General features: G+C 35.5%; 2 long non-coding RNA genes across 4 annotated transcripts; both read left to right on the top strand.

Moving 5' to 3' along the window:
• Positions 1-536: 536 nt before the first annotated feature.
• Positions 537-2410, top strand: LOC122281380. Its single transcript, XR_006230209.1, has 2 exons — positions 537-992; positions 2056-2410. It is a non-coding gene; the product is annotated as an uncharacterized LOC122281380 (long non-coding RNA).
• Positions 2411-5001: 2591 nt separating this feature from the next.
• Positions 5002-7761, top strand: LOC122281378. 3 transcript variants are annotated; one of them, XR_006230204.1, is made up of 5 exons: positions 5002-6094; positions 6424-6501; positions 6704-6782; positions 6936-7096; positions 7524-7761. It is a non-coding gene; the product is annotated as an uncharacterized LOC122281378 (long non-coding RNA). The 3 variants fall into 3 exon arrangements; XR_006230203.1 differs by having other exon boundaries at positions 6936-7348; XR_006230205.1 differs by lacking the exon at positions 7524-7761 and having other exon boundaries at positions 5002-5725; positions 5798-6094; positions 6936-7280.
• The last annotated feature ends 678 nt before the right edge of the window (positions 7762-8439 follow it).

The following is an 8439-nucleotide window of genomic DNA, read 5'->3' as shown; positions in this document are numbered from 1 at the left end:
TCAATAAAAGTTGCTAAGAGTAACACATAACTTATGGTTACAAACAGCAATTAAACAAGCAAGGCCTCATGATTTCCTGCCAACAATGACATTATGAATAATCACACATGCATTGGGGATGGTAATAAGCTTTATCTTGAGTAAAACAACTTACATAAAACCACGAGTAGAACAAGAAAAATTATGAGAACCCATAATAAAAAATCTTATAATTAGTAGTTATCTAAAATATACTACAATTAGTAGTTCATAGGAATCTGCTGGATCCAAACTTCATCAAAGCTTACCTGGCAGTCCATTCTATATGCAATTCCACCATGTCCAGGTATACTATCACCAAAATCCTGCAAGAAAAGGGGAAAATGTAGGAAATGGTGGGTAACAACATTTTGGAAGCTTCATTTAATAGCATAAATTTAGAAAGTATAAAGGCAGACCTTGATAGGACTGTTCATCCGGACCAAGTTTTTATCGGCCCGATTTAGGTTTAAAACCCAATACCCGAGTTATATATATTAAAAAAACTCGATATTCCAACCATGCCTCTCTCTCTCTCTCTCTCTCTCTCTCTCTCTCTCCCGTAAGTCTTCTTCTCTTCTTTGTCAAACTTCTCTCTCTCTTCTAACTCCTAGCCAGAGCAGCAGCTGAAGCACCGTCGACTCCTCTTCCATGTTGCCCCCGTCACTCGATCTCACTTTGGGGGGCTCTACTTAGTACCTGGTCGCCTTTCCCTGGTCACGGCTGTGCATTGAATTTGCTTTTCAATGCGTTGGTAGTGCGTGAGTAGTATTTTGGTTGGCCAGATCTACCATGGTTTTTTTGTATTTTTGAGGATCTGGGTGAGTTTTACTCTTCAGATTAGAAGCCCCCAAATCTCTCTCTCTCTCTCTCTGAGGAAACCCTAGCCAATGCATCGTGCCTTTGCTTCCGTTGCTCTCTCGCTGGACTTTTGGATCACCACCTTCAACAGAAATTGCCAATAGCTAATTTAGGTTTGTTTTCTTCTCTCTGTTGAATCTATTTTGTTCTCTTTTTGTTAATTTGGATCTATTTCAATGAGAATGTTTGAATGGAAGAATCTTGAGGAGTATTTTTATGGGTTAGATTTGGATTTGTGAGTTTGTAGTTTGCTAGTTTTCAAATCCTATAGCCAGTGTCTATGTGAATATGTAATGAACTCGTACTAAGGCAAAAACTTCTAGCAAATATAATGACATAAAACAATTTTAGTAGATTTATTTTGCATAGTTATCTTCTCTTGGTGGTTTGTGTAGTTTGTGATCTAAGATTTATACGCCTTCGCTTTTCCTTATCCGTATTTCTAATTTTAGTTAAGAAGATATAAGTTATATTCTTCTCAGATGTAATTATTTATTCTTATTCTTTTTATTCGAGCTTTGTTGAGTTATATATGTTGTCTCAAATTCCGTTTGGGTATCAGGGTATGTTTGGTTATTGAGATACTGTTGCAAGGGAAAAATTCGAATTTGAATATTGAGCTATTTGAATGGTCAAGAAATGAAAGACTGGGGAACAATTAAAAGGTTTTATTTCACTTTTTTGGTGTAACTTTGTTTTAAGAAAGATAAATAGCAGTGAAGATGTAGAGTTTTTTGGTTTAATTATAGTGATTGTGGCTTCCAATTGCATGAACTCTCCCCTGAATCAATTATTAGTGGTATAGGCTCAAAAGATTGTTGGACCCTTTATTTTCCTTCAAGTCCTTAACGATAAGGTAGGGCGTTGGAAGAAACATACACTTTTGGCTTTTGATCTTGGAACACTAATTAACCACCCTTTACTTTTAGAGAAACTGCTTCTTTTGTGTGAATTGCAGGTTCATTGACAGCTTAACAATGATCATATTATTATTCACTATTATAGTGTTAACTATTATATTGCTATTTAAGTAACTTAATTGGTTAATTTTGGGCCCATGTTATTGTAACGCCTGATAGTTGAATTCTTCAAGAAATAGTCATTATGTAAGTTGCATTGAAGTCATATCTGGAAGAGGATACTTGGGTTCAGTTTCAGTTTATTGCAAAACTGCAGGTGAATTTGTGAGTGAAATGCTTGCTAGTGGACTTGAAGGACCCATACCATCATCTATTTCTATTTTGGAAAAGTTAAAAGATTTGTTGACATTATTTGCAACTTATAGAATATTTTTATTGTTTATTTATTGGCATTATTTCCTTTTGAAATGGACATGAATGTGTGCTATGGGAAATTGCTATAGCTTGCAAAAATATCATAGATATTTAATTTTCATGAGTCCTGCAATAAAACATGACCATTAGATATGTAATTTTCATATATTGTAATTTTGTATTTGTAATGTATAAATACCAAATAATGTAATATGGAATAAATTGCATTATGGGTTGTATGCATTTAACATGATAAATATTGATTGTTTTTTAGTTAACAAGGTAATTAATTCTATTAAATATATAAAAAAAAATATGTTTTTCAAAATTTTTTCTTGAAAGATTTGTAATAGAATATAGGTTTTTAGAATAAAAAAATGTTTTTCACCATTATGTTTTTCCTGAAAGAATTTAATAATATAGGCTTTTGTTATTAAAAAAAAAAAGGTTTGACCTAAAATTCTGATTTCTGGGTTGTAAAAATACTGATTAATCTGGGTTTCAAACCGGATCATAACTGGATATACCCAGGCAGGATTCCGGCCTAAATTTGAAACCTGGGTTCCAGACCAGGTATACCCCCGGATACCCGATCCGAAACCCAGTTAAATATCCCTAGACCTTGACTTTAAAGGCTCTTTTGAAACCACTGGCAAAGAAGCCTCCAAAAGGTACTATGATAGATGCAAACAAGCCAAGACAGAGATCCAAATCGAACAAACATGCAAAACAAGACAACCAAAAGATTGAACACCACAACCAAAAAAAGATATATGTTTTCCATAATCTGCAAATCACACAACCAAAAAAAGTTACAACTGAGTCCATCAATGCAAATCGAACACCACATATCTGAAAATCAAAAGATGCACATTAAACAAGCAAAATAAAATAGTTTCAAATGAAATCATTTTTTAGGACCGGACCGGACCAAACATCCAGTTGGTTCCTTCGGTCTAGATCAATTAGTTTTTTAATTTTTTCTTCTTTCTTTTTCAAATAAATTAATCATTTTTTTAAAATTACTAAATTAAAATTAAGTGAATTATTAATATAGATTATGTAATTAACTTATTAAAAAAATATTTTATATGATTAATTGTAATAATTAACAAAAATTACATCATTAACTTATATAATTATTATATAAAAATAATATATTAAATTATTAAAAATAATTTTTAAATATATATATAATAATTTGGTCTGGTCCAATTTAAAATTTACTTACATTGAGACCAGACCGGACCGGACTGGACCGGACTCCTGTACCGAAGCAAGAGGGTGTAATATATTTCCCGTGCCAATGGGGATCTTTAGCTCAAATTCTAATGGCGGGACCGCTTGAGCAACCGGCAAGTTCGCGCTAGCTTTCGTGGGTTGGGAACAGGATTGACCCGATAATCCCATGTCTTCTGTACTGTCATGATTAATGCCTGATTAGAGACAGAGAAAGTGAAACAGTCAGACAAAGATAAAAAAATGGCTAAAGTAGTCCCATTAATAGCTTAATGCCATGGAGAAATGATTTGGCATTACACGGAGAAATGCGACGCTGGCAACAATGGCTCAAGCTTGAATCCAAGGGCTTTGCTTTCAAGCATGAAATCCAAGGGCTTGCATTCAAGCTTGAGCCATTATTGCCATTTTTCCACGGTAAAGAAATGGGACGCATTTCTTTTTGGTATTAATGGGACTACTTTTCTCTCCGGACTCACTTTTCAAAATCTATAAATATATTACACCCTCTTACTTCCGTATATGCAAGCATTGCCGAATTTCCTTTGAGAACGTAGAAGAATGAGTTGCCTCATGGATCTGCGCTATTTGGTTCCGCCATTCATAAGCCTCTGCTTTATGATCCTCTTACCCCAGGACAAACCTTGGCCCCAAGATCACGTCAACTTGGCGTTTGACATCCTCTACCACCATCCCTTTTCTCTCTTCTTTCTTGCCATTTTCATATTGCTCTTCCTTTTAATCTCTGTCAAGCTCCCCATCACTCCAGAACCAATTCACTTGCGGGTGGGAGATTTCTCTATTTCATTGACTGTTTCCATACTGGCCTCACTCATTTTTCCAGCATCACTCTTTTGGCTCATCTTTCCCATACTCATCATTGCGTCACCTTGGTATCGCATGCTTTTGGATGGGTTCAAGCACTGCATCTATTGGTTTTATAGAACTCTCCAACAGATTCCTACCCTTATCATCCACTATACCATCCAGCGTCAAGGAGAAACAGAAGCAGCACCTTTACAAGCTGATTGAAATTATTAGGGTAGACGTGTAAGGCAGAACACGTCTTTAGTCTATAATCTTAAAAATGCATGGCTTTAGGAAGGAAGGCAGAGAATTCTGCCAGTCTATAAGTTTTATTCCTACAATTTTTATGATCATGTAAAGTTTTGCTCATCTGTGTGATTCACTCACTGTAGCGCTTGTAACTTTAATTTATTTGGGATAGAAAGTTTTATATATTTAGTTTTTCTTCCTAAATTTGGGAATTCTATGGAATTTTTCTATGGAATTTGAGAAAAATGTATATTTCTTCCTAAAATATATGTTGTTATATATTTTTTCAGAAAGCAATTATAATAATTATAAGAAAAATAATATTTGCAGTCGTGATGATGCAATCGTCGTGCTGTCTTTTTAAAAAATGAAAATTAATACCGGATTTATATGAAAAAAATTAACTTTTTAATAATAAATTTTATTTTTTTTCAAAATAACTGAGTGACGTTTATATACTTCACGATTATATTTAACTTTACTTTAATTGCTAAAGTTAGCACATGTTTTTTTAATATAAAATATATATATATATATATATATTCATATATTTAATCCTTCTCTTTTCTCACTCAACTCAAACCCCCTCCCTTCTCTCTCTCTCTACCTCGCGACCCTTGACGCCGTCCCATAGCTCTCCGACTCCCTCGATTTCTCTTCTTTTTACTCTTGGTAGCTCCCAGCGACGCCACCTGCCGGCTGCCGCCTCCATTCGCTGCTATTTCGCCTCCATTCCCTCTCTATTTCGCCTCCGTCGACCCCTTTCCAGAAACCACCAAATACCAACACCGAAGCCCAGCCGTGCCCAAACACCAAAAACCAGCACCATCAAACCACCAGATCTACAAAAAGAACCACCAATACCACCCAAATCCGTCATGAGACCCATCACGCACGGAGGATATCACCCAAAGCCGTGAATATGTCGGCGCTCTGATTTTCGCAGCGACATATTCACGACCTCCAGATCTGTCCAAATCTACAACAAGAGCCACCAAGACACCCAAATCCGTCATGAGACTACCACGCACGGAAGATATTCACCCACAAGAGCCCTCGTTCGCCTCGAACACGCCCTCACCATGGCTGATTCTTCCACCATCGTCTGGCTTCAGACCGCCATCAAATTTAACGGCGGAGTTTTCATCTCTCTCTCTCTCTCTCTCCCCGCATGCATGTAGTGGAATTCACTCATGAGGCCTCTAATTCATTTGACTCAAGGACTCAAACAAATAGATCCTCCGCTCTATTTCTGTTTGTTTTGTTTCTTGTGCGAGGTATTGATTATTCGGTTTCATTCGATGTCGTTTTGTGTGTCCCTGATCACATTTCTGAGACTGTTATGACAGGAACTAGGTGATGAGCCGCCAAAGCCTTCCTTAGGCTCAGCCATTGACGCACAGTATGGTTCTTTTGATGCAGTGATTCAGAAAGTCAATGCAGAAGGTGCTGCTTTGCAAGGCTTGGGTTGGAAGTTTTCGAAAACTTTTTTTTAGCTATTTTCTGAGTTACATCAGATTCTGAATGTATTGGATGGATCTCAGAAATCAATTAATGGGGAACTATATAATTAATTGAATTCTGGACAGTGGCTTGCTCTGGATAAAGAGCGGAAGCAGCTCTCAGTTGAAACCCCCGCGGACCAGGTATGGTCATCAGAGCTTTGCTGTATAAGTCATTGGTTAAAGAATATAGATGCATGTTATGTGCCTGAGTAGTTTGATGCTACTTGCAGTTGAGATTTTAAGCACATTTCTGCTACTGTGTATGCGTCTGTGAAAATGGTAATTCAATGGTGAATACTGAAACATTTTAGGTGTTAGACAATCTGGATGAAAATATGAGAAATATTTGTTAGTAAGCGTAGTGTATTCTCATCTTTTCAATGATTGCAAGGTGCACTAGATATTCTATATTTTTTTCTTTAGATTTCATGAGTGACTGAAATTATGTTTGCTGACATAAAACTTTACAGGATCCACTGGTAACTAAAGGATCCGCTTTGGTCCCGCTGATTGGAATAGATGTTTGAGCGCATGCATACTACCTGCAGGTGAATTTAATGCTTTTGCTATTATTTCGAAGATGATGATAGTCTGAATTTGGCTGTTTCACATTGCATAACTTCAACGTATCAGATTAGAGTAGAATCTTATGAAACTTTCTTATATGAACCAACTCACATCGACAAATGTGATTGTGGATGACAAAATTTAAAATGGAGAGAAGCAATGTTTTATTGTTTATGGTTTCAGATGTTTTCTTTCTTCCCGCTGCGTAGCAATGATGATAAATGCTTCTGCTCACCTGTCAGAATGAGGATTGCTTCTTTGAGTATGTTGAGCATCTATCTTGGCTGTTTCAAGGCAGAATATAGAATGATCTGCAGCTCTCTTGCATGATTTTTTCATTTGGTTGTAACTTGAAAACAGAAATAATCATCCTCATTCATACTTAAAGCTGATTTTTTTTTTTTTCCTCTTGCAGTACCGTTATGTGTAATCCAATTATCTGAAGAACATATGGAAGGTTATTAACTGGAAATATGCAAGTGAAATTTATGAGAAAGAGTGTCCTTGAGACAACAATAAGCTCTTAGTACTGTGGTTAGGCTTTTTACTGAATGCCAGGTCTCGCCAGCTATATATGTATGTTAATACTAGCATCTTTGTACAGTTTGTTATGAAGTTTTGTCTTTTGGTTGTCTTTCCTTGTATCAGACATTATGCATGTAATAAGATTAGGTTTCGTATGGTGTGCTTGCTTTTGATATTCATGTACAGTTTTTGATAGCCCTTATCAATGATTATTTGATCTTACTGCATGTTAAAATGTCAAACTTCAAATTCTTTTAGACATTTCATCTTTTGGATCCTGATCTGGCCAGCTTGATTTGGAAGGTAGAAAATTTTGTGCTCTGTTTTGCCACTATTTTGACCACTTTCTCTAAAAATTCTTCCAAACTATCTCAAATTATGAAGTGGAACAATCTGGTGTGAATATGCTGAAAAGTTTGGTATTTTAAAGCAAGTTTTACGACAAATCATGATATACTCAGTTCATTCCCTGATGTAGAGATGGGGAAGAAGTACATATCAAATGGTTCTTCAGATTCAAGTATCATGCTATCATACTGAAGGGATGCATTTGGCCTGGAGGAGCACTATAATTTTGTGATCCCAATTTGATCGAATATATGTGTTTTGAATTATGAGTATAAAATTAGTTGAAGAGGTACTGTGTTGTTGGATCATAATAATCTTCCTGTCATAAGATGATTGTTTTAATTTAAAGTACATAAATTTTTATTGAATTTAAAGTGTTGGTTGGACTTTCTTATTGGTTACTCTTTGAGATTGATTTTTCCTCCCCAAATGGAATTCTGTATCACATGTAGGGAATTATGCTGTGTATACTACATGGTGAACACATAAGTATTTCGTATTGGATGTATACGGATAAACTTGAAATAATTATGGGCAAAATCATTGAGATTCCAGATGGAAAGACTGTAGAGTTTCACTAACCTATCATTATCTAAATATATTTGCTAAAATTTACTTTGTTTTGTAAACTTGTATCAAACTGTATATTACTATGGTAGATGCATATATTACTTTATTTTGAGATGTATAGTTTACATATATGATTAGCTAATTTTATTTTGGCATGTATATTACTATGATTGATGTGTACGTTACTTTATTTTGGCATGTATATTATTTTATTATTAGGTTATTTTCTCTCAACTAGGCAAACGTCCAGCATCACTGCTAGTATATATATAAGCTTTGACTAGAGATAACGTACAACTAGATAGTTGTCTAAAATATTTACTAGGTGTCAATGGAGAGTTTGAACATACCACTCTGTCTTTCCTTTTTTCCTACCTCTCTGTCTTTCCTTTTTTCCTTTTTGTATCTCTCCGAGGTGTCTCACTTACTCCCTCCTGCAGTCTCACAGTGGTACCCCATATGAGGGATCATGTCGC

This window comes from Carya illinoinensis, chromosome 11 (genome assembly GCF_018687715.1).
Source record: "Carya illinoinensis cultivar Pawnee chromosome 11, C.illinoinensisPawnee_v1, whole genome shotgun sequence".
In the NCBI taxonomy this organism is placed as follows: domain Eukaryota; kingdom Viridiplantae; phylum Streptophyta; class Magnoliopsida; order Fagales; family Juglandaceae; genus Carya; species Carya illinoinensis.
This window is presented reverse-complemented; position numbering and strand designations above follow the sequence as displayed.